This window comes from Dipodomys ordii, unplaced genomic scaffold (assembly GCF_000151885.1).
Source record: "Dipodomys ordii isolate 6190 unplaced genomic scaffold, Dord_2.0 Scaffold100, whole genome shotgun sequence".
In the NCBI taxonomy this organism is placed as follows: Eukaryota; Metazoa; Chordata; class Mammalia; order Rodentia; family Heteromyidae; genus Dipodomys; species Dipodomys ordii.
The window spans coordinates 7,621,084-7,648,678 of NW_012267316.1; the positions used below are offsets into that span (position 1 = coordinate 7,621,084).

The 27,595-nt window shown below is 41.5% G+C and overlaps 1 pseudogene; it reads right to left on the reverse strand.

Annotated features, from left to right (window-relative positions):
- Window positions 1-5,850: 5,850 nt before the first annotated feature.
- LOC105993806 lies at window positions 5,851-6,036 on the reverse strand (annotated as a pseudogene).
- Between the last annotated feature and the right edge of the window lie 21,559 nt (window positions 6,037-27,595).

A 27,595-nucleotide genomic window follows, 5' to 3' on the forward strand; every position in this document is an offset into this window, starting at 1 on the left:
CGCATCCAGCTGCACATCCTCCCCGGGCGGCTCCGAGATCACGCAGGGGGCGTCCCCGGGACCCCCAAAGAGCAGCGGCCGCAGACTATAGCACAGCCCCATGGGGTCCCGGGGTGGCGCGGCGCGGCGCCCAGGTCCCCGCGTGGGCTCAGGTCGGGGTCCCCGCCGAGGGGTGGGAGGGCACTGCACTCAGACCCCGCGCGGCGCTGCAGGCCACCCGCTGCGGGCAGGGGCGGTGGCGGGTCCGGGCCGAGGGTCGTCGCCTCTGCCCCTCACGGTCCCGGAGGGCCATGATGCATTGTCCGCTGGGCGCAGAGGCTGGAGGCAGCCCGGGCTGCAGATCACCTGATAACGCCGGAGCCGCTCCCTACCCCCGTTACCGTAAATACCGGGCCAGTCCTTCCCACCGTAAATACCGGGCCAGTCCTTCCCACCGTAAATACCGCCGCGCAACGGCTCCTAGCGGCCATAAATACTGCCCCCTAGTCGCTTGCCTGTACCTTAAAGATCGCCGCCACCTTGGCTGACCTTAAGTAGTGCTGCTGTGGGAAAGATGGGCCAGTGGCGCAATGGATAACGCGTCTGACTACGGATCAAAAGTAGTGCTGTGGGTGGAGACCTTCCCTAGTTACCCTAGTGTAGCCTCTAGGTCACAACCCAAGCTAGCTGAGCCCGAGAAACCCGGCTCTCCCCAGCCTTAAGATCTGTTAAAGATTTTGTTTGGATGCTACTGAACGGGAAGATTTCTTTCTTGTCTTGAATTTTCTGTGAGTCTTTATTGTCAGAACTCTATTAATGTTCCCCTGCCACCCTTTTCCCTCTTGCTGTGGGTGAATAGATGCCCAGAGCAGAGTTCCAGCCTTTTCAATGGCCGCGATAGGCCCTTCCATTATGCCTGGCAACCTGGAGCTGGGAACTTCAGCCGCGAAGCTTCTCCCCTTGCCACAAGCAGGACTGCCCTCACGGCTGTTGGGGACACTTGGGCATCACTCTGAGAACAGCGGCAATTGCCACCGAAGCCACCTCATCTGCTCCAGCCATCCTTGCCTCAGACAACCTGATGATGTCAAACTAGGAGGGATGGAGGCTCTTTGTTATTGGGATTTTTGAAACATGCAGTTTTCGCCGTTTGAGCTCCATTTGCTAGGTGAGCAATGCTGAAGGTCCAGTTCCCAGCCAGCTCATTGGTACAAAGCTGCACTTGTAGCAATTAGAAAAACATGGCAGCTCTTGCACAGTACTGAATAACAACAGAAAACCACCTGCAGGAACATGGGTTCTGGCTTTAAGGGTTTCAATTGGACCTGGACACTCTTTTTGTGCTCACTTTTTACCCATATCGACCTCCCCTCCCCCAAACACAGACTTTTTCTTTTGCTGGTCATGGGGCCTGAACTTTGGGCCTGGGCGCTGCCCCCTTAGCTCTTCAGCTAGCGCTCTACCATTTGAGCCACAACACCACTTCCAGCTTTTTTTGCTTATGTGGTGCTGAGGACTCGAACCCAGGGCTTCATGCATGCAGGGCAAGCACTCTACCACTAAGCCACTTTCCCAGCCCCCAACACAGACTTTTATATTACTCAACTCTTCAAACCAAGTGTGTTTGCAATAGTACATCTGGATAATATTAACCATTTGGGATTTAGAAGCTGATATTCCCTAGTTGCTCCTCCTAGAGTTCATTGTGGTCCTAAATAGCTTTACTGAAAACTTGAACCCAGTGAAACTCTAGTGTTTTCAGATTGTTCAACACTTTAAACTAGATATATGTGTAAGAGTTCATTTGGCTAACACAAACCATTTGGGATTTAGAAGCTGATATTACCCCCAAATTTAAACAAGCGCATAGAAGTCAATGTGAACTGAAAGAGCTCTTTATAGTATTTTAATATGACTATATCTTGACCCCAACAAAATGTCCAATTCTAGAGGCTATGCCATAATTTCCAACAATCTCCACGATTAAAACTAACTAGTACATAAAATTATCATACTATTTATGTTTGCTGAAATAAAAATATGGATTTGAAAATTATTTAATTTGTTGTTCAACTATATAGCATTAAGAAGAGCAGAGCCATTCTGATCTGTGTGCTCACTCCATGCCTCCATAGATACAGCTCCACTGGGGAGCTGTAAATAGTTAACAAGCAGGTAGGTGGATTAGCCAGAGCCTAGGGCTATTGGAAAACTAATGGGAAGGCATTGCTGAGGTAAGAAACTTTGGAGAGCGGACCAAGAAAACCGCATGTTTCAAAAATCCCAGCTACAAGGAACTAGATGTCCAGCCTCCATCTCTCCTGGTTTTCTCATCCTAAATTCTATTAAGTCTATGAGAGGCAGGGAAGGTATAGGGACAATAGATAGGAGATGAATGGGCAGGGATGGACCTGATAGAGGACTACAGTTTCCGGTCCACAGTGGTACCACTCTTGTCTCTGATTGGTGCGTGCCTTGTACCTCATTTGCATAGAGTGTGACTGCTGAGAGTGTAGCCCCTGGGGATTAAAACCTCTAAACCCAACCACCTTTCAAGCAACCTGTTAGGGGCTGCCTTTTGCCTGGTGAGAGCCTTTGTCTTTTTGGTAAGTAAATCCTATTCCCTTTTACCCACTTTTTGTTGTCTGTGGGTTTCAGTCAACCAGTATCACCACTTGTCCAGTTATTTCCCACTTCATGTATATCAGCTTGTAGTGTTTTTGCAACAGATGCGTATTTCTAAATTGTTCTTAAAACGAAGTCTGCTACAACATATGCTCTTTGTGAGGAAAATGACATGGAATATTATTATAACTGGTAACTAGTATAAACAATATGGTGAGGAACAATGTGCACTGTCCCACTTAGAACTTAGTGTAAATATAATATTTGATTATACTTTTAATAAGGATGGAGATCTGGAATTCAGTTTCTTTTTGAGGTCATATTAAGAACAAATGTATTATGTAATGTGTTTGAATAACATTATTACAAACTTTTGCTAAAATTATAGTGTACTTTTAGATCTTCCAGCAGTTGAAGGAGGGGATATTTGAGCAAAAAGCAGGGCTGGTGGGAATTCCTTTTCTTTGATAACTTACTAAACTTTTGCCATCCAATTTCACATGAAAAGGATAACATTGTTTATATATTTAAGCCAGCTGAACATGGAAACAAATATTGTCTGACTTTTCATTAAGTGTATATTCATAAATTAAGAATGGAGACCCTTGCTGAAAAAGTGCCATTTTCTGGTTTGAGATATCAGAGAATAGAATTTGGAACTGGGAAAAATGGACAAAAATCAAACAGCTGAAACCTATCAGGAAAGGAACTGCAGAGAAGTGAGCCTTATCTGTATATTATGTCTACCTAAATCTCTGGCTGCCTCGAAACAAACAATAGATGAGGTATACCTGGTGACCTGACAAAGTAGAAAAGCTAAACATGTAGAGCCAAGATTTCATGTACTTCTTATATACAAGGAGACAGAGTTAGGATTTTGCATATAGCCAGATGGGCTTGTTTATAGGAAAAACAAAACAAAAATTATTCAATACAGAAGTAGAAAAGAATCCCAAGTGTCTACAATATATCATGTACAATATCTAATCGTCCTTTAGAAATTACTAGACATATACAGAGACAGGAGAATAAGCCCAATAGTTGAGAGGGAAAAATCATTATTAATTGATGCTTAAATGAACAAGACATAATTAGTAGATAACTATTTTCAAGTAGTTATTATAGTAGACATTTACTTATAATTATATTTTATGCATTAAAAGATGTAACAGTTGGGGCTGGGAAAGTGGCCCAGTGGTAGAGTGCTTGCCCTACATGCGTGAGGCTCTGAGCTCGATTCCTCAGCACCACATAGGAGAAAAAGTCAGAAGTGGTGCTGTGGCCCAAGTGGTAGAGTGCTAGCCTTGAGCTGAAGAGCTGAGAGACAGTGCCCAGGCCCAGAGTTCAGGCCCCACGACTGACAAAAAAAAAAGATGTAACAGTTGATGTGTACATATGAAGGAATGGATCGAGAACCCAAGCAGAGATGTTAAAGCTATAAAACTCGAAGTAAATATAAATAATAAAAGTGAAAGTATAATGATTGAAATACAAACTTATTGGATATCCTTAACAGTTTGTTGAAGGCAGAACAAATCGATGAATTAAAAACTGTTCTGTCAGAAACAAAAGCAACAGAGCAACAGCTGAAATGCTGAAAAGCAACAATTTGTTAGCTCCAAATATATCCTGAAAAATGTATTCTTCAACAATAAGGGAGAAAGAAGATTTAAGATACACTTGTAATCCTATCTATTCAGAAGACTGAGATCTGGATGATTGTGGCTTGAAACCATTGGGGCAGAAAATTCCATGAGACTTTATTTCCAAAATAACCAGCAAAAAGCTGAGTTGGAGGTTTGACTCAGGTGGTAGAGAACTAGCTGTGAGCATAAAAGCTAAAAGAATGTTAAGTCTCTGAGTTCAAATTCTGGTATTAGCAAAAGAAAAGTCAGAATTTGCCACCAGCTGGCCCACATTATGAAAGTGCTACATGGAGCTCTTTAGGCAGAAGGTGTGAGATGCCATGTGGGATCCTATCTGGAGCAGAAGGAGCAATAGCAATGGCTAATATGTTGATAAGTACAAAAACAAAGACTAAAACTAACACCACAAGGACTGACTCAAAAGGTAGAGCTCCAGACTAATTACCTACGGCTCTGTGTTCAATTCCTGTTACAGTCCCCCCAAAAGTTTAATAAAATAAATCCCTGTAAAAACATACGTTGTCCACATCATATCTAAAAGAAGAAATATTGTATAGGATCTAGATAAATCAATATTATAATAAGGGAATTGTGTGAGCAACTTCATGTAAACACATTTGACAACTTAGAAATGGACAATTTTTTTTGAAAAACACAGAAAATACAAGAAAGTTAAATTCTAAGTAATGTTGTATTTAAACAACGAAATTGGGTTGTCACTAAAGGTGTCCCCAAAAGTAAAGTCCAAGAATAGGTTATTTTACTGGTGATTTCTGTTCAATATATAATGAAGTGATACTGTTAGTATTATTCCTACCTTTGGTCCTTAGCTTTTCCTAGACCTGATCGCCTCCCTGCCCTAGAGTTCCAGCCATACAGCTGGCCATTCCCTCTCTCTGCCCAGACCTACTTTGCACTCACTCACCTCACTTCTGCCCTCACTTCCTCCCCTGACCTACCTGACACCTGGGTAGGGGCAAATGCCATGTGCTCCCTCTCCCAGGGGGATATGGCCCCTCTACTAAACCTTATAATAATAATCTTTCTCCTGTGCCTGTCTGCCTCTGTGTGGTCTCCTGGGAGGGTCATGAAGGATTCTTATAGATACCAATCTTACATAAACCCCTTCAGAATATAGACAGAGACAAAATCCCATTACTCAAAACCAGCACAACCTTAGTATAAAAAATGGGCAGACAAATTTAGGCTAAATTCCTCAGGAATAGAGATGAACAAGATCTTTTCAAATACTAGGAAATTAAATTTAGCAATAGAGAAGCTCTTAAAATGTCATAACCAAGTGGCATTTATTTCCATAATGTTTGAACATTTGATAATTTTCTAATGTGATTCACTACATTACTAGGATCATGTCCTACTTTTTTTTTGAGCTCTTTCAAATCATTTTGTTTTTAATAACCTGGCAGTAATTCAAAACATGGGGAAATTCAAACAAGTGAACATGGATTGCCTTAAAACAACAGGATCAAAGGCAAGGATGGAATAATCTCCATGGTGATCGTGGCCTCCAGGATCCCAAGGGAGGTATTTGTTGCTGAATCTCCAATGTGAGCAGAAGAGAATGGAAATGGAGTGACCCTCAGAGGATGGGGCGTGGTTGCTGGGTCACTGAAGCATCTCTCTTGAAGGTGATGGGGTGTCTCCAGTACTTTCATTGGGAGAAGCGGGCAGGATGGGCGGAGCAGGTCTGCTGTCCTGTAGGGTTGAACTTCTTCAGCATGTAGACCCAGTCGCCCTTGTCACTGAGGTAATACTGGAGAAACATGCCTGTTCTCAGGTAGGAAGGTCTACTTTTTCTTGAAAGTGCAGGAAAGGCATTTGAGAAAAACAATCCTAATTCTTAGCAAAGTGGTAGTAGACATGATCTGCTGCTACTAGCAGCAGATAATAATAGCTAGCTAATAATAATGATGAAACACTGAAAGATTGTTTGCCTAATATGACAGTAAGTCGAAGATGACTGCTGTCATTCTTCTCTTTACATTTGAGGTACTGGCCATTGCAATAAGTCAAGAAAAAGAAATGGCAAATGTAAAGACTGTGAAGGAAAAGTGACAAATGATATTTATGTATTAATAGGAAAGAATGTGTCTCAAAGGAATTGTATGTACATAAATTCAGCCAGGTCTGAGATTCCATCTCAAATCACAGAGTATTTAGGAATAAATTTTATTAAAAATGTGCCAAATCCCTACACTGAAAATAAAACTTTGCCAAAAGAAATTAAAGAATATGTAAGTAAGTGGAGAGGTAGCATATGTTATGGATCGAAAGACTCAATATTGTTAGAGTGGAGTCCATTCTTCCTCCCTGTAGGCTCTCTGTGGGCTCAGTGCAATCTTAATGGTCATCCCCAGGAGTTTCTCATGGAAATTTATAAGCTGATTCTAAAATTTATATGGAAATGCAAATAACATAGAATAGTTACAGAAGTTTCATAGAGAAAATTGAAGCTGGAGGATTTATCATCCTTTTAAAAAACTCACTGTAAAGACACAGCAGTCAAGATAGTATTGTATATAAGGACAAGCAAATAGACTTTTGAAGCAGAATATGAAGGGCAGAAAGAGATCCATCTGAGATAAGCGTTTAGCTTTCCATATTACAATTGTTCCCAACAATAATAATTAAACCATTGAGCATTTCCCCTTTACTTCACATCATACCCAAAGAGAACCAGGGACTGAATTGCCCATTGTAAGATACTACAATAACCTGAGCAGACTGAGCGAAAGCATTTGTAATACATGTTTCCACAATGAACTCCTACTAATGAAAATAAGATCATTCACAATAGAGAGCAAGCTGATATTTATATGAAACAGATGTCATTGAATGTGATGGAATCCCACACCACTTGCAAGACTGAGACCAGAGAAGGGAGAGTTCAAGGCCAGCCTGGGCTACATAGCAAGATCCTGTCTCAAAAACAAAACAAAACAAAACAAAAAACAAACCAAGCTCCCTGAACAGCTATTCTCTGCCTGTTTCCCCAGTCATTTCTTACTATTTGGAGGCAATAAATTTTAGTTTACGTAGCATTTAAAAATGTTTATCTTACTCCTAAAATTTATATGTCTACATGGCTTCTCCTGGTCTGTCAATTTCAGACATCCTTCATGGGTCTTCCATTAAGAAGATGACAGTTTCACTGTCATTAATACTATTTACTGTCTGCCAATCCCCAATCTTTCCTTCACATTTAATCTTCATGTCAGCTCAAAAACCCACTGGAAGCTGCTCTGAGGCTCATGTTTATAATACTAGATATTTAGGAGGCTGAGATTTGAGGATAGAGGTTCCAAGTCAGCCTGGGCAGGAAAATCTGTGAGACTATTATCTCCAGTTCCCCGCAAAAAAACATACCAAAGAAGTGTAGGTGTAACTCAAGTAGTAGACCTCTAGCCTTGAACAAAAAACGTATGAACAGCTCAAAGCCCAAAGTTCAGGCCCTATTTCTAGCACAACAAACAAGCAATCACCACCACCAACAAACACCCGGTGGAATTAGCTTGAAATTAAGTTTAGGTCATTATTTAGTATTTTCATCATTATGACTTGGTAAGCAATAGTCACATTTGAGCCACAAGGTATATTTACAACACTTTTCTACATATGTTATATTTCCTCCTTTTTTCACATCTTTTTTTTTTTGGGTCGGTCATGGGGCCTGAACTCTGGGCCTGGAAACTGTCCCTCGGCTCTTCAGCTCAAGGCTAGTGCTCTACCACTTGAACCACAGCACCACTTCTGGCCTTTTCTGCTTATATGGTGTTGAGGAATCGAACCCATGGCCTTATGCATGGAAGGCAAGCACTCTACCACTGAGCCACCTTCCCAGCCCCTATTTCCTCCTTTTGTCTACTCAGGTTTTCTATGTTCTTATTCTAATTCAGTTGTACATTCTGCTACCCCACCATCCACCATCATAAGAATCTCATTTGAACATGTATAAACACATTAATGTTGGTTGTATTATCTCCTTTTGGAATCTACTCCCTGTCAGCACTAGCTGCTCTCAGTCTGTTACATAAAATGTTACCAGGTCTCCTGGGAAATGGCCTCATTTCATCTGTGATTTTTCACTTCTTTTTGTCCTTTGTTCTTATTCTATTACTGGATGTTTGAAAACACATCATAGGCACACATTAATATTAATTTAGTTATTTTGAGGTAGAGATCTTGCAATGTTGGCCTCAAGTGATTCTCCTGCCTCAGTCTCCCAAGAAGCTGTGGCTACTGGTGGGTGCCACCATGCCTGCTTTATATATTATTTTCTTCTTCATCTTGATGTTTTCCTTGGGAAATGCTTTTAGAAACAGGTTGAGATGAAGTGTTTTTTTAAAAATAGTTTTTTTTTTTGGCGGGGGGTTTCGGTCATGGGCCTGAATTCTGGGCCTGGGTTCTGTCCCTCAGCTATTCAGCTCAAGGCTAACGCTCTACCACTTGAGCCACAGCGCCACTTCCAGCTTTTTTTTTTCTGCTTATGTGGTGCTGAGGAATAGAACCCAGGGCCTCAGGCATGCAAGGCAAACACTTTACCACTGAGCCACCTTCCCAGCCCAAAAATAGTTTCTTTTTTAAAGAGTAGTTTTAGTATCATAGCAAAAGTGAATGGAAAGTAGAAATTTCTGTAATTTCCCAATTCTAGAATTTGCCCCTACCGCCAACTAGAGAGCATCTCCACCTTCAATATCTCCTAGGGTAGCCCATTGTGACAATGTTGGACCTCTCCTATATGGACACATCATTATCACCCGATAGGTGAGAGTTCACATCAGGTTCACATGCTAGACAAATATACAATGACATCTCCACTGTAGTAACATTCAGACGAATTCCACTGTCCTACAAATCCTCCCTGCTCCCTTTATTCAACCCTTGAGGAATCCTTTTATAGCTGTGAATTTTCAAGAATTGTATTTCGGTGATCACACAGTATGGAGTTCTTTTAGTTTGGTTTCATTCACTTAGTAGTAAGCATTTGAAGTTTGTATATGACATGTTATGGATGGTGAGCTCAGTTGTTAGTAATTATGTCCCTTTGTCTGGACATATCACACAATCCACTCATGTACTGAAGGATATGTTGGCATCTTCCAAGTTTTTGCAATTATAATTAAGGCTGCTAGAAATGTGTGTGTGTGTGTGTGTGTGTGTGTGTGTGTGTGTTGCTGGGGATCAGACTCAGGGCCTGTGAGTGTAAAGCCACATTCATCACTGAGTTGCAGCCCCACTCCTGTGTGCAGTTTTCTTTGGGCATATTTTTTCAACTCATTTGGGTAGCTACCCTAGAGTACCTTATTGAATCATGTGTCACCTCTCTGGTAGTTAGGATCCCCTACTTTCTGGTTGCCATGAATTTGTCTTCCTTTTTCTATTTTGCTCTATGTTGTGCAAAACATTTTTTAATGACTACTTAGAAAAGTACATTGAAAACAGGCACTGGTGGCTCATGCCTGTAATCCCAGCTACTGAGATTTGAGCTTCATGGTTCAGCCAGCCTGGGCAGGAAAGTCTGTGAAACTTTTTTTTTTAATTGTGAAAATACCGTACAGAGGGGTTACAATTACATGAGCAAGGTAATGAGTACCTCTCTTATCAAGCATTGTTGCCTCCTCCTTTGTTTCCCCTTCCCATCCCTTCCCATCTCCCCCCGAATTCTCTCCATTCCCCCCCACCCCACCAAAGTTGTAAAGTTCGTTTTTCGACATAACATCTTATACATCTCATTGTTGCAATGGGTCCACCTATATCCCTATTTAAACAATTGTTTTTTTTCCCCATGAAACTCTTATCTCCATTAAACCACCAGAAAACCAGAAGTAGTGCTGTGGCTCGAGGGACAGTGCCCATGCCCAGAGTTCAAATCCCATGACCAAAAAAAAGGTACATTGAAAGTAGATCTTCTGAGACCTTTTATACCTAAACTTGTCTCTCCATCATGGTTAATTGCTCATTTGGCCAGATATAAAATCTTAAGTTAGGAATAGTTATTTGAATATTAGAATAGTTTTCTTTCTTTTTTAAAACTGGTTTTATTGTGCTAGGAATCTCTCCTAGGGCTTTGCCCATGTTTGCTAAATGCTGTACCTCTAAGCTATACCTCCAGCTTCTTATTGTTGCTTTTTTTTTTTTTGTCATTTGTGGGGCTTGAACTTTGGGCCTGGGCGCTGTCCCTCAGCTCTTCATCTCAAGGCCAGTGCTCTACCACTTGAGCCACAGCACCACTTCTGGTTTTCTGGTGGTTAATTGGAGGTAAGAGTCTCATGAACTTTTCTACCTGACTTTGAACCTTGATGCTCAGATCTCAGCCTCCTGAGTAGCTAGGATTACAGGCATGAGCCACGGGTGCTAGGTACCTATTGTTGCTTTTGAAATATACACTGCCATGTGATTTCCCTGCCCTTTGATGGAACCTGTCCTAAGTCAGAAGTTCATGGGGTTTTGTGTGAACACAAAAAATTCATTGTGGGTTGTAATATGGGTCTCACTGTATCCATTTTGTTAAGTAATTCTTGCTTTTTCATTTTTAGGTTTTATCTATTGGTTTATCTATTGGTTTCCTCCAACCTCAAAATTAAGTGTTTCAGTTTTGTGAAAGCAGCTAGGTTTTCTTGAATTTTCCTTCCTCTCTTTGTTCTAAGAAATCCATTTGCTAGATGTTGGACTTTCTAGTTTTATCATGACTGTAATTTCTTTTCCTCTACTGTATTCCAGTTTTTTCTCTTTTGACTTGCCTTTCTGAGGAAATTTTTCTTTTTTTTTGTATTGCAAATAGTTACATTTCTTACAATAATGTATATATGTTTATGGTGATGTAATATATGTGCTATAAAATCTACCTTTTAAAAACATACACTTAGCCAAGAATGGTGGTACACAACTGTACAATAATTCCATTATCTTCACAGACAGACCCTGTCTCAAAAACCAAGTAAGCAAACAGAAGAAAAGAGAGAAATGCAGAAATTATCCTCAACCTCTACATCAGTGTTCAAAAAATATTGACAAGTTGTGCACTCATGGTCACTTTCTAATTCCAGAACATGTTTTTCCTCACTGCATAAGTTAATCTTATATATCAATTAGTCAGTGTTGTATAGCTAAGAAATACCAGAGTAAACAACTTAAAGGAGGAAAGATTGACCTTACTCCGTGGTTTCAGCGTGTCCAGTCCATGGTCACTTGTTTCATGGGCCTGGTGTGAGGCTGAGCCCCATGACAGGGTATGGGAAGAGGAAGCTATTTAACTCAAGTGCACAAGAAGCAGAACAAAGCAGTAACAAGAGATATGTCCTACAAAGACGTACCCTCAAAAATGAACTATTTCTTCCAAGGATGTCATACCTTCTACAATTCTACCACCTCCCAATGGTCTATACAGATTTTAATTCCATCAATAGATTAAACTATTCATTAAGTCAGATCCCTCCTGATCTAATCTGTCATCTCTAGAGATGCATCCACAGACACACCCAAAGGCATGCTTTACTAATCATTCCTTTTTATTTACTAATGCCATTTCTGTTTATTAACAAATAATATCTCATGGCAATGCCCCATTTTGTTTATCCATTTACCTATGGATTGACTTTTGCATGGTGGTCACTTTTTATTATGAATAATGCTTTTATGAAATTTTGTTTTGTTTTTGTCAGTTGTGGGGCTTGAACTCTGGGCCTGGGCGCTGTCCCTGAGCTTTTCAGCTCAAGGGGAGCGCTCTACCACTTGAGCTACAGTGCTACTTCTGGTTTTCTGGTGGTTAATTGGAGATGAGTCTCACAGACTTTCCTGCCAGGGCTGGCTTTCAACCATGATCTTCAGATCTCTCAGCCTCCTGAGTAGCTGGGATTACAGGTGTGAGCCACCAGCGCCCAGCTTTTATGAACTTTTGTATACAATCTTTGGTGTGGACCTGTTTCTGTTTCTCTTGAGAATTGCTGTTTCTTGTTTCTGTCTTTAAAGAACTGTTAAGCTTTCATCTGTACATTCCTACAAGATTTGAACAAAAGTTCTAATTTCTCCACATTCTTATTGTTACTTGCAATTGCATTTTAATTATGGCCTTTCTGGTCAGTGTCACACATATTCCATTGTGGGTTTGATTTGCATCCCTGAAATATGTTGAGTCATGAATTTTCAAAATCTGCCATCAAACTCTTTAATTCTCAACATCCTTTTTTTATCTCTGATATATATGCTAATTATAAAATCATTTTTTGTGTGGTTTTTTTTTGGTGTGGGGAGGCCACATTGTGGGGGCGGGGGCTCGAATTTAGGGCTTCATGCTTTCTCAGTAGGTGCTGTACCATGCCTCCTTTCTGTGCTGATTATTTGTGAGATAAGAGTCTTACTGCAGCCAGGTGCTGGTGGCTCACGCCTGTAATCCTAGCTACTCAGGAGGCTGAGATCTGAGGATCGCGGTTCAAAGCCAGCCCAGGCAGGAGAGACCGTGAGACTCCTATCTCCAATAAACCACCAGAAAACCGGAAGTGGCGTTGTAGCTCAAGTGGTAGAGCGCTCACCTTGAGCTGAAGAGCTGAGGGACAGCACCCAGGCCCAGAGTTCAAGTTCCACGACCGACAAAAAAAAAAAAAAGAGTCTTACTTCCTGCTCTCTGAGAGAGTGCCTTAGCTATAAGTCTACTTACTTCAGGCTTCTTGTAGTAGCTAGGATGATAGGCATGTCTAACTTTTTCTTTGCAATAGAGTCTTACGGACTTTTCTGCCTGGGCTGGTCATGTATGATCTCCTGATCTCAGCCTCCTTCATAAATAAGATGATCACATCCATTTATGGATTGAGAAATGTAGGAAGATGTCTCAGCAATTTATCTGGCTTTGAACTGCAATCCTCCTGTTCATTCTCAGTCTCCCAAGTAGGGTTATAGACATGAGACACTGTTATTAATTTCTGCTTTTGTGTGTGTGCATGTGCATGCACACACGCGTGCACACACACACACAATTTTTTCTGTTCATGGCTGGCGCTCTACCACTTGAGCTGTGCTTCCAGTTATGACTTTTTCCCGGTTCATTGGAGGAAAGACTAGTAAATTTGTCTATGTAGGCTGGCTTTAAACCAAGATCCTCAGATCTCAGCTTCTTGAGTAACTAGGATTACAGGCACGAGTCACTAGCAACTGACTCTTTTGCAGCTAATGAGTTCATATGTGTGTGTGTGTGTGTGTGTGTGTGTGTGTGTGTGTATTTGCTGTGGGGCTTGAACTCTGGGGCTTGAACTCTGGGCTTGGGTGCTGTCCCTCAGCTTTTCAGCTCAAGGCGAGTGCTATACCCCTTGAGCCATAGCACCACTTACAGTTTTCTAGTGTTTTATTAGAGTTAAGAGTCTCATGGAATTTCCTTCCTGGGCTGGCTTTGAAAGATGATCCTCAGATCTCAGCCTCCTTTGTAGCTAGGATTACAGGCGTGAGCCACCAGCGCCTGGCTGAGTTCATATTTTTAATTGCCTCTGTGATGTTAAGGAGAAAATTTGAAATTTTCTTACTCTTTTTTATGGTTTAGTAGTCTAGAGTTTGAACTCAATGCTTTGTTCTTATATGTTACCATTTGAGTCACACATCAAATTCTTTTTGCTTTATTTTTGAGGCAACATCTTATGCATTTGCCCAGGAACAAACTTAGATCAGGATCCTCTTAGTTTTGCCTGTCTTTACATGACTGGGATTATAGACGTAAGCCAACCATTCCCTGTTCAAATTTTTCCTACTCTTGAATTTAAGTTTCTTTTCTTCTTATAGTATTTTTTTCTGTATCTGTGTCCTAAATTGTTCAAAATTTAATATCTTTTTGAAACCGTACACATGTCTATCTCTGACTTCATCATCTTTCTTGTAGAACTGTTTCTTCCTTGAACATCATCAGTGACTTTGGGATCCCTCAATTAAGCATCTTTGAGCCTTTTCTTCTAGATTTTTAGAAAAGTTTATTCCATATTTGTGCCCCTACAGTAAAAAGTCTGAACTTGGTGCTAGCAATTCTGACAGTTGATTAGGGATTAGCTGATTAGCTGATTAGGGACAGCTGATTAGCTGATTATCACTCAGTGGCAAACTTTTAGCTAACTTCCTGCTTATTTCAGTATTACATCCCTTCCCTTCAGCAGTGCTGGTGCCTCTTAGTATAGGCCTTCTAATTTACCTTTTTCAGAGCAAGACTTCAGTCCTCTGTCCACATGGGCAAGAGGCAGATATTCAGTTGTGTTGGGAGGAGATAGAGGGTGTCTGATTTTTTGGTGCCAGTGCTGGAGTTGGAACTCAAGGCCTGAGTACTCTCTTAGCCTGAGTACTCTCTTAGCCTGCATACTCTCTTAGCTTTTGGCTCAGTGCTTGTGCTCTTGAACTACAGCTTCACTTGTGGTTTTTTGCGGGTTGGTTGGAGGTAAGAGTTTCATGGACTTGTCTACCTGGAATGGCTTCCATCCAAGATACTCAGATTTTCCTGAGTAGGATCATAGGCATGAGCCATCAGATCCTGGCTCTGATTTTTTTTTTTTGGAGTCCGGTCATGGGGCCTGAACTCTGGACCTGGGCGCTGTCCTTCAGCTCTTCAGCTCAAAGCTAGCACTCTACCATTTGAGCCACAGTGCCACTTCCGGCTTTTTTTTCTGCTCATGTGGTGCTGAGGAATCAAACCCAGGGCCTCATGCATGCAAGGCAAATGCTCTACCACTGACTGGCTCTGATTTTTAAAAAAAGGATTTTATTCCCACAGTTGCCTGCATTTGCAGATCAGCTATATCAGATTATGGTTGTTGTGCTCCTAAGTGATTTGGAGTCTAAAGATGTGAATATGGGTAGGTATCTGATTTTTCCCTTGATTTTTTCCCCCTTGTTGCTCTGTTATAATTGGCCCATCTGCTTTTCTGCTTCCAAAATTATGTTTCTCTTTCCTCTTCTCTTCTATTCTTTTATTTTCAAGGTTTCTATCAGTCTGATATAGTTTGGGGAAACTAGAGTTTAATGACCTTAATAAAATTTGAAATACAGATCAGAATGAAGAACCAAAAACTTTTCTTTGTATCTTGAGCTATAAAATATACACCCAAATTCTGATAAAAATGTAGGTCCACTTTTTAAAAAGGCATTCCCATCCAATGACATCATTAAGCCAGGCTTAGCTTTTATGGATGTCTAAATTTGTCATCTGCAGAACTCGGTCAAGGACAACTTTTGTTATGATACCAAAATCAGAGCAGGATGATGAGTTTAATTCATGTAGAGATATACCAGGAGCCTACAGGTACATGGCATTTAGGATTTAGGTTTCATAAAAATCTTAGGCCCAGTGCATATATATATATATATATATATATATATATATATATATATATATATATATATATATATATGCCCTTCCTGATTCCCCTGGATGGTATCTACTTCCTTCATATAATCTTTTGAGTGGTAGTGGGTCCTGAGACTAAATTCTGAGCTCTTCTTTGGTCTCTACTTGGGAATTCTCCCAGGCTGTGGTTTAAATTCAGCCGTTGGTGGAAAATTTACCTACACATTCAGAACCTCCAGATTTCCACCTAATCCTTGCCTTGCCTCCTGAGTTCCAGATTCCTATATTTGGTTGATGATTTGAAATCTTCACTAAGGTGTCTATTGGGAACCTCATTTTTCACATGTGCAAAGTAGAATTTATGCTCCCCTGTGCTCTGATTCCTTTTCATCTCATTTACAACTGAAGGAGAGAGAATTGCCCAGCCATGGGCTCAATCTTCAAACTTTGTCTCTCCTTTGTTTCTCTTTATGTTTCACCTCAAATCAGGATTGATGGCTTGCCATGTCTACATTTAGTAGGTATCTAAAGTACTTCTGTACTTATCACCTCAACAGTAGTTCATGCAAATGATTAGTACTACTTTCCTGTAGGACCCTGATCTAAAGGATGTCCCTTTAGAAGCCATTACAAAGTGCCTTCAGTAATCTTTAAAAATATAAATCCAGTTGTGTCATTCTATTGCTTGTCAATCTGCAGTGTCTTCCTTTTGTGTTTGTTATAAATATCCTCTTCTTGTCCTGGCTATATGCTCCATGGGACCTGGCTTCAGCTTCCCTCTTTGGCTCCTGCCTTTCCCTCTTGTCACATGTGCTAGTGTATCATGAACTTTCTTTCTAACCCATAGTCATTAGCCTCATTTAGGCCTCTGGGTCTTTGTATCTATTTGTCCTTTCCCTGGACTGAAAAGCTTTTCCAAGAAGCGAATAGATTTAACCATAGCTGAATATCCAGAAACAAAGTAATAGCACCAAATAAAAGCTCCATGGATGTCAAACTTTAGTTCTGTAATTTTTTCATAACCCCTAATGTCTAGTTTAGAGGATAAATAAATCAAAGGTCTTTTTGTGTGTGTGCCAGAACTGAGGCTTGAACTCAGAGCCTAGGCGCTGTCCCTTAGCTTTTTTGCTCAATTCTGGTGCTCTGCCACTAGAACCACTCCTCCACTTCCAGCTTTTTTGGTGGTTAATTAGAACTAATAATCTCATGAACTTTTCTATTTGTACTGGCTTTGAACCATGATTCTTAGATCTCAGCCTTCTGAGAAGCTGAGATTAAAGATGTGAGCTACCAGCATCTGGCATAAGACATCTTTTAATCACAGAGCAGGACAAGTGACTGGGAAAGGTAATAACAAACCCTGAAAAGGATTCAGAGAGAAAGTGGGTGCCCCACCCTTACAGCCCACCCCCTTGCCACTACAAGAGATGACTTTTCAAGATTTTGGAGGGAGGGAGAGAGAGAGAGAGACAGAGACAGAGACACAGACACACACACACACAGACGGAGACAGAATTAACGTGATATGCCCAATATCAGAACCAGAGATAGAGACCAATGAGAGGTCAAGCTAGTGGTATGAAAACAGGCCTTCTGATAGCCTGTGTTATGAAAAGCAGCAGGTGGCATCATCATACTGGAAGGGCCATACAACCATATGTGAAAAAAGTTCCTGTAGATCGGGAACTCACATTTTCTCAGGAATGTGGACAAAAAACTAAAAGCAGATGATGCGGGTGGAAGGGGATGTTTAAGGGCTGGTTCTTCTAGCTTATTAGAGTTATCCATAGCATTCACTATGCATTTTCACACTCCCTGATAAAGGTCATCATATTGTCCACTCTGGCAGGAGTTTTTATATCAGGGAAGATAGCAAATGTTAGAAATCAGGGCTTTTGCTCTCTTCATCCCTTGGGGTTGCAATTTACCAGTATTCTCCTGGGACAACACCTGCTATGACTGAGCAACTTGCCCAATCAGAGGGAAGTTGAGGAGTCCAAATAGTAATTTAGTTGATTCCTAGAACAATACATTTTATTCCCTGCATGTATGAGGTTTACTTTCACATTGGGAATAGTTTGAGATGGGGATCTCCAGAAGCAGATACCAAGACAGGATACTTGGATGTGAGTGATTTGTTAAAGGAGAAATAAGATATAGAGTAGGAAGGCAAGATGGGAAGGAGCCATGAGTGGAGGGATTTGGTGCAGTCATAGCTCTTTTGTGAGGTCCATGGGGAAGCTTTGGACCTTGAGCAAGTCCAGTCTGTTTTGCCACATGCCACTCTGCTAGCTTCCACTGACCTTTGTTATATGATTGTTGGCTGAGGCTACTTGTGAGGCCTTACACAATACCTAAAGGAGTCTTCTGAAGGTCCTAACATGGAACAGATCCATGTTTTTAGGATAGAATCAGAGCAATGACTGTGCCTGGAAGTTGAGATTGTCCTGTCTACACTCCCTGGTTCTTGACCCATTATCCTCAGTGGTATGTGTTAAGTCCCTTACCATATCCCATTTGTGCTCCAGGAGCTCCATCCCCATGTGACTATCAGGTAAGGAACAATACACATTATAATAGGTGAGTAAAGGTTTACCTGTAACTCTCACATATTGGGATGTGTTGCAGTTAAGTCAGACAGGCTTCAGAAATCCACCCCACATGAATCTGGTGGAAAGAGTAAGGGCTAGCCCCACTCCCAAAGAAGAGGAGGAAGACACCAGTTGCAAAGCATGGCCCAGGTACCTCCAACAGTGAGTCAGCTACACTGGAAACATAGCGGGGGGGGGGTCCATTGGGCCCCTTCTATTTTAGAGAATCCCAGAAATTGTCAGGGGAAGAACTCTCAGCCTGTGCTGAGGACAAGTAGAAAATTTCTGACATTAGTGAAGCTGTGGTCATTATTCATGGCTGTTCATGACAGCAGTAGCCTGTGCTTGCAGAAGCCAGTTTTGGAAAGCAGTGATAGATGGCAGGGATTCCAGAGCTCCACTACAGGAGTATCTCTCTAGTCTCAGGCTTCAAGCTGGACACACAAGTGGGGGCTAAGAAGAGTTGACACCCACTAACAGGACAGGTATTTAGTTCATTTTGGTCCTGGTTGGTGCCCAGGAGTACCACTTGCAAACTCGAGTGAGAGAAGTGAAATAGAAGAGAGCTTTATGTTATTAGTGCTGAGATAGAGGTCTTAATCTGATGTGAACAATGCAATTCAATTCAAAACCTATGCCACCTGTGCTGGTGGGCACGGGCCACTGTCTTCATGGCTTGGGCTGTGCCACACCTTGCAATAGGAGGCTTTGGCCTTCTGAGCTTGCTGAACTGGATTTCAATATATGTCATTCAGACTCAGGAGACAGTGGAAAGGAATGCAAGATCACTCTGAAGAGAGGAAAGACTGCAAAGGCTGCTGTGGAGACAGTGACAAGAAATGGAGAATGCTAAAGGCCTTTTGAAGTGTGGATTCCAAACCCTTTTGGAGTCCTGGCTGTCATTTCTTAGCCTTGGGGTCTGGGAATGAAGATCCCAAGGCCACTGTCTTGGCATGAAGGCCATTGTCTCCTCTTTCTCTATCTTGTACTTGAGAACTTTCTCGTCATTCCTACCTCTTAGCTCTCTCTAGGCTGGGTGATTCCTGTGTATTAGTTTTTGTTCCCCTTTAGACCCGGAGGAAGAATGTTGTAAGTTTACCCTTGTGACAGCATTATTATAGAGCTTGATAATACCAAGAGCTCAAAGTTTTAAGAGTAGCCTCAGAGATATTTCCCTAGGTAAGGGTAAAGTATAGCAATAGCTTCTGACCATATCAGCTCGCTGATATCAGGCATCAGTTGATTTTGGCCATGTAATGATAGAAGAAGTTAGAACAGAGTGTGTGTGGGGGAATATAAGCAAAACTTTTTAAGAAATTTGGTTGTAGAGCAGAAAGAGTATAGTATCCTGGTGAGATACCTTATAGTGTGACAGGAAAATCTTGACCAGAAGGTGTATGCCTGGTAGGTCAAGAGTAACCATATGGGTTATGGCCCACAGTCCTGACTGTGCAAAATTTGAAATGATAGATTTTTGGATCTTGAATCCCTATATGACAACTTTGTTGTCATGATTAGATTTGAGGCACAAGCGCCTGGAAGTGACCCAAGCCAGAGCAGTGCTGCATGACAGTCATATTTTTCAGGACTAGTTCCCATGTGGTCTAGATCTCCTCTGGAAAATTATCCTTCAGTGGGTCCTGAAAATGTATACGTTTTGATAAAACACAACACCCCTTCATCAAGATAATTGCCAGCTTTGGGGATTAGCTTAGACACTGTAGGCCATCAGGGCATCTGGTTCTGGAGCATTTACTGAGGTGACTTAAAAAGAAATGAGCTGTGGAGAGAGCGGGGAGAAGCACAGACCTCAGGAGCCGTTCTGAGTTTCTAGGTAGTTCTGAGTGGCAGTTGCTGGGGGACAGTTGATGGGGAGCAGTTAGAACCCAAAGCAGTTAGAAGAGGCTGGTTTCTACAAACGGGTGGAGATCTGAGAGGCAGACAGTGCTGCAGAGCACAGTGGCTGGGATAAAGGAAGTCTTGACTTTAAAATTGCTTCATGTCCAGTCTGACAACAGAGAGCCAGAGAGACCAATGCTGTCCAGCCCCAAGAAGCAGCCAAGGGGGCAAAGTAGGCATCAGAGTTGAGCTGTTCTGCCATCTTCTAGCCAGGCAGCTTCTCATCCTCAGAGGTTCACTCAGCCACTTCTTGGCTTGGCTATATGTAGATTCAGGCAGGGGAAAGATCAGATACTTCTATAGCTATTCTTAGTACAGGTGAAGCATCTGGCCAAAATGTATTGGATTTGTGCTCCATTTCCTTAATTACCTGAATCGAATGAATAAAGAGCCTGAGGAGTACATCTCATCTTGCTTGGTTTTTCTGGGTACTTGTTTTCAAGTGGGTGGCAAGCTAGGGGTACTGCTCCTATTCATTGTTGCCTGACTCGAAGTTGTTGTTCACAAGGCAGCTAGAATTAGTCTTGAACCAACCTTGCTCATAGCCCCCGGATGTCCTTTCAGCCTTCCTTGACATGAAGGCCAATTCTTCCCTTCTGCTTCTTGTTGCCAGTCCTGGGGTGCTGTCCTGGGCCAGCCCTTGCAGCAGCCCATTCCTTCTGGAGGAATTTCTACTTTCCCCAGGAACTCTTCCAGGTATCTGTAGAAATACCACTGCTTTCAGGTGTTTCTGGGTCTCAGTGTCTCCCTGCCTTGTGCTGTTGCTGCTTCCTATCACCTCAGTTATAGACCACATCACAAGGAGCATTTGTGTTTTACTATAGTGGGCTATTGGCAGTATCCCCTCACCAAGCTCTTAGTACGCAAATAGGGTGCATCCATAGATGGTAAATGACACCCTAGTTTCTCTTCTTTGTAACCTAGTCTGTCTTCTGGCAAAAGGAAGATCTCACCTGAGCACCAATCTCTTGTTTAAAAAAGTGTTGGTAGCTTTGATTTTGCCAATCTGAAGCTGCAGAGTCTTAGTGGGCTTTCCTAGGGTTCCAGGTATCTCTTAAATGCACAGGCTTGATGGTCCTTGATCCCTTGAACAATTCAGCTCTTTCCTAGACTGTGGTCTTTGGTCACTTATTTTCCACAATAGATACCTTCCAAGCCTGTTGCTTTGAAATATTACCCTCTGATTTCACTTTCTTGGAAAAATTTTTAGGATTCATTTTGTCATTCAGTTTTTGTCACTTAAAAATATCTTCTATTGGTGATGTGTGTGCATCTAGTTTTCCATCAAATACTTGAGTTTCTTTAAGGGTAAAGACCACAAGTTTTGAACTTATCTACAGAGTACCTAATGAGCACATAAACCTCAATAAATGATCAAAGTCATTTTAATATTTTACTTTAATAATTTAACAAATAAGTAAAACATTGATTCAACTAGAATAGTGAGGAATGAGAATGCATGTGCAATTCTTTAAAATTATTTTCAATCATTCAATAATATTGATATTGAAATCACTTGATACTAATAAGCATTAATTGAATGACTTTTTAATCTTTTAACACATTACAGGGGCAACCTATGGGGCTAATCTTTATTCCTCAATGATCTTAGATGTCCTAACAATAAATAAGAGAACATGGAAATAATGCTAGCCTGAGTCAGTAGTTTTGAGTGATTTTGAGTGTTCCTGTAATTTACCAGTTTATTTGTCTGCTAGATTGAGCTCAACACAACCACCTGTTAATGGGATGGGTTACTTTTTCACCATAGGTCTCAGTGGGAAACATGGCATTTGGGGGGATGGAAGTTTGTGCCACTGCCATCATTCCAGGGATGTGATACATGAACAAATAACATCTACTTTAAAATAGTTTTCACAAGGGACAGGAGGAACTCCAAGGAGAAGCTTGTATATAAGCCTGAGTCTAATGGGCCCTGGGTCTAGCTCTGTGGTGAAGTGAAGCAGAGCTGTAACTTTGAACATAGAACTTTTCTGGTGCTGCTTGTCTCAGCTATAAATGTGAGAAGTTAACATTAGTTTCCCTCTAGTTTTGACATAAGAAGCTTATTTCCTTCTCATGGAAACTGCCTCTCAAGTTCACCATGATGAAGTGGAAAATGATCTTGTAAAAGAGTCTTGCTGCCCACTGTAGAGACAATAAAACTTACCAGGAATTTAAGTTTAACCTCAGAGATTCACGGGCATTAGGAACAGATTTAAAAAAAGTCTCTAATATGGGGGCCCATAGAGTTGAGAACCAGAGCTTAGATCTGGAAATGTGGCTTTACCTATAGAAAGATATGGCCTCCAAAGATTTTGTGGAGATGATCTATATGAAGACTGGCCTCCAGTTAAAATCATCTGCCAAAGTAGGGTGGCAGAAAAAATAAATGAAGATGTAGTATTTTATATTTATTTACTTTATATTATTTCACCACTACATGGCATTGGGAATTTGCCAAAGATTGTTGGACAAAATTAATAGAGTTGAAACAGATGATCCTTTTTAGCTTTGTGAAGCTGAAATAATAGGTCTGGGAGAAGTTTCTGACCTGATCCTAGCATGCCAACCCTCCTCCCTTTGTTTACTGACTCGATCTTTGTGGCTGTGGCCCCAATTGTTATAAACACTACCAAATCATAGGTATTGAGAAAATAAATACTGGAATAAACTGGCAGATAATGATTCTCAAGCTTGCTTGGTCTCATTAAGTCCCCTTTATCTACAATGGAAACATATCCCTATTTGTCATTTTCACTAAATGAATGACTCTAAATTGTGCCTCCACCTTGTAAAATGCAAGAAGGTCACAACCGTACAGGACCTTCCACTATTTTGTTGGATCAGCCAGGCATCTTGAAGCTTGAGGAATGCTTTTGTGAGTCATTTTAATTTTTTTAAACCAACACAAGATTTTTATTAAGAATGCCATGACTGATAATGATCAATGTCAATAATAATGATGGTACCCGCATATGAAATAGTCTCAAATATGCTCTGTTCATACAATTATGCCTTCTCTATAGAATCTCTGAGTTAATATATTCACTAGATAATAGTATAATGATATCAGTTCACAAAGTTTGACTTTGGAGCAATGCAAACTATAGTAGTTAAGATTCTTGGTTGACAAGTAGCAGAAACACAACTCAAACTTATTTGAGTAAACCAGGAGTTTACTGAATTAGATAATTCAGAAATCTTAGGATGCAATGGCTTCAATCTTGACCACCATATACAGGAACTCAGATATTAAGATTCTTATTGTGTATCACTGTCTCTCTGTTGGCTTTATCTTCAATTGGTTTTGCTACTGTATGGTGGCAAATATGGCTTTCCTCATCATACAACTAGTTTCCCAAGTCCCAAAGTGACATCTTTTTTTTCCCCTGCTAATTCCAATGAAAATATTGAGAAGAGGTCTGACTGGGCCAACTTGGATCACAGACTTTCTTCTGAATCGGTCACTGTGGCCTTGGAGAGAGAAGAAATGTAAGGTTTGGGCCTGGGGCATGTGCCCCTTTCCAGGGCAGGAGCAATGATAAATTCTTTCTTCTCCCGAAGCACAAGAACCATAAATGAGTTACTTTGTGTGCCCCCACATGGACCCTGGCCAGGTAAAACAGTTCCATACAGAGTTACACAGCTGATGTTCCTTTCCAAGCTCTTTTGATGTTCTCAGGAAACCTGAGTGGCCCCTACAATCCACTAGTAAGCACTAGTAAGTTATAATCACTACAGTGATTGCAAAGGAAGGAAGAGGTGCACACTGCTTTTGGTAAGGATGGTTGATGCCATATATCTTCTACATGGGTTCTTTCAAGAGACTGATTTGGTTCAGTCGTTTCCCAAAGTGTGTTTGCTGAGAGGCAATAATTAACAAGGAATTCTTTGCAACTGGAGTCATATTTTATTTGAAGGATCAGGGATTTAAGAATAGGTCTGACATCACATCTTACACACTCAAAGACAGTCAAATGAAGGGACTGGGAGAGTGGAAGAGCCTTCATTCCCAAGGCAGAGGCTCTGGGTTCAAATTTCAGCCTCTATTATCATTGGCTTGGTAACCGAGGCCATTTCATGGTAGTCAATTCACCTCACTTTTCTAATTGGCAAAACATCACCAGCTTTTATTGTGGAGGGTTCTGTGGGGATGAAATAAAATGATGTATGGAAGGAATGTTCTTTAAAAATGGAAGTGATTTCTCCAACATAGCTCAGGTGTTTTTTTAATTTTTTAAGCTAATTTTTAAAATTAATATATAGGTTTGTCTGAGCAGGTGAATTTATGTGTTTTAAATACATTGCTCCCTAGAAAAGTTCATATTTTGTTCAGTCAATATAAAACTACTTATTTATTTAGTTATATTTTGCTGCCCCCAAATGTTATGGTATCATGATTCTAAGTGAGGCACCAGCTCTTTCCTGGCCATTTACCCACTCCCCTCTCCAAGATTTGACACAAGAACAGCATGGTTCTAGGCCACCCTGAAGATAGGACCCATGTACAGATTGATAATGTGGTACGTCTCTGGGCTCATGAGCATCCAGAGTCTCTGAGAGAATGCTATCATCCTAAATAAACATAGCCAGATTTCCTTACTCTTCTCCTTTCTCTCTTCCTCCTCCTCCTTCTCCTCCTCCTCCTCCTCCTCCTCCTCCTCTTTCTCCTCTTCCTCTATTTCCTCTTCCTCCTTATGCCAGTATCTGGGCATTGTCTCTTAGCTTTTTTTTCCCTCAAGGCTAGTGCTTTATCACTTAAGTTACACCTTCACTTCTCAATTTTTGAAGGTTAATTGGGGATAAGCATTTCATGGATTTTTCCTTCCCTGGCTGGATTCAAACTACAGTCTTCAGATCTCAACCTGAAGTAGCTAGGATTGTAGGTGTGAGTCACCAATGCCCAGCTACCAGGGGCAAGTTTAAAGAATTTTATAAGATGTCTTGGTGAGGAGGAGCCACAGACCAACTCTGGGAACCTAGGAGCAATCCTTGAAACATTGCACATGTGTGTGTGTGTGTGTATGTGTGTGTGTGTGTGTAAGTGGAACCCTACACTTTGTAAATGGGACTTTTCTTGGTTGCTTTCCCATGCTTAGTCTCAGATTTGCGCCTTATAGGAAGCATTAGCCTTTTATGTATATTGAGCTTGGTGAGCTCAGGCAGAGTGACCTGGAGGGGAGATGGAGATGTGCATGGCATGTCAATCACTGTGGCTGTGACAGGAGGTTAAGTCTAGGAAGGATCCTGGGGTCCTGCCACAGCTACTTGGTCTTTGCTACCTGAAAAACTAAGCACTCTCTCTCTTTATTTCATGGGTCCCTTTTTACCTGATTCACCCTTGTCAGAGAGAAAAGCTGGTTGACTGGGAAAAGATAAAAATAAGAGAACTCTGAGAAGACAGGAAGGAAAAAGCTGCCTTTTTCTTTATTCTTAGGAAAGTTTCGAGTTATTTTTAAATGTGTGTGTGTGTGGCTTAAAAGCTTATTAAAAAAAAAACCTTCATAGGAGGAAAGGAATTCACAATATGGTTTAGGAATCCACTTCTCTTTAGTCTGAGGGGAAATCCTCTATTCAGGAGGAGGCTTGGACTTTCTGTGGATACTCTCTTACTGTCATGTTGGCCATGTGACCAGCAGCTGGCAAACAGCTGGTCTAGGTGCTCCATCATGACTTAACCCCTCTCTCCTCCCCACCTGTCTGCCCTGAGGTCAGACCCTGAGTCAAGTGCTCCCATTGAACTTTGACAAGATGAAGAATTTAGTTCACACTGAGAGGGAAAAAGAAGAGGGCAGCATCTTTTTGAAATATCATTCTCTCCCTTCCATCTTCACTAAATCTCTGCTACCTGCCCCCCCTCATCTTTTTCTCCCTCAAAATATTCCCTCTGAAGTTCCTTTCAAACCCAACTCACTTTTCTTTCTGTCTCAGTTCTCAAAATCTCCACAGCTTACGTTCTTGTTTGAAACAGAAGTTTTTTTAAATCACATATGAAGTTCTCATGTGGATCTGGAAAGGGGAAACTCTCAGGTAGTGAGTTGCCATCTGGATACAGAAGCGGTAATTGACTGTGAGCTTTCCAGCGCCCCCAACTACTAGGGACCTAGACCCTCATGGGTGTGCTTCCTTTTGACCCTCAACTAAAGTAAAAATCTGTGTTTCTGTGTATAAGAAGTAAAATAGCAAAACCAAAGCCAAAAGCCACAGCTGATTTCTATAGACTATAGAGGGTGAAATACTGGCCACTTTCACAGAGGATTGTAGAGTTTGGTAGGTGACACTGGGTAGGGAATGGCAAAGCTGAATGGCTTTGTTGTGGGGGTGGGAGGAGAAGGAGGGAGGACCTCAGAGTCAGGATGTACTGGGTGAGGGAAACAGAGGCAATATCATTTCCTCACAAAAGCCAGGTACTGACAAGTGACTTTGATCAAATTCGCATTCAGATGTCCAGAGTGGATGTTTAGGTTTCAACACAGTGATCTGGTGGGCAGGGAAGTCCCTGCCCACCACGGAATACTTTGTGGAAGCACTGCTCACCTATGCTTTTGTGCAGGTGGGTTCTTTGGAGACACTTGAAGGTTAAGTTTCATGGCTTGGCTACTGGGATGATCATGACAGGAGGGGGGTTCCTGGCAGTGGAACTGAAAATAACAGTGAAATATCTTTGGAAATTTACAGAAATGTGGAGCAGCCTCTTAGTTTTCTCTAGCCTTCAGGAGTGGGCAGGGGATAAGGTTCCAGATGCTTCTATGTGGCCCAGGTTTCAGAGCTGGCTGTGGAAGGCTCTGCAGATGGCAAGAACCCCTTTTATTTATTGGTGCCTCTCACATTTGTTCTTGGTTTGGGGTGTATCAGTGCGGGACCTTAAACAAGAGAGTATTCAGAGGGCAAAGCTCAAACTAATGCCTTGAGTGCCTGTCTTGGGACCTCCTGAAATTGGATACCTTGTTGGCACAGCAAATTATTATCATTATTATCATTTTGTCGGTCGTGGGGCCTGAACTCTGGGCCTGGGCGCTGTCCCTATGCTCTTCAGCTCAAGGTGAGCGCTCTACTGCTTGAGCCACAGTGCCACTTCCGGTTTTCTAGTAGTTTATTGGGAGAGTCTCACAGGCTTTCCTGCCAGGCTTTGAATTGTGATCCTCAGATCTCAGCCTCCTGAGTAGCTAGGATTACAGGCATGAGCCACCGGCACCCGGCTGGTAGCAACATTTTGTTTAAATGTTTTATCTCCCTTAGTTTAAAAGGGCAAAGTACCTACTGTTCTGTTTTTTTGTTTTTTGTTTTTTGTTAAAAGGATAAAAAAATAAAGTTCATTCTAAGTGCAGCCATCTAGTACAGGGGTGACTATCTATCCAGACTCTGCCCTTTAGAACGCTGCTTGTGGATTTCCTTCCAGTGTGTGTGAACTGGAGGAGATAGTCTCTGTCTACTGCACATGACTTTATGAATATTAAGTAAGAAGACATCAAATGTAAAGCCTTTGCTTAGGGATTAACATGAGCACAAAGAGAGACAGGCTG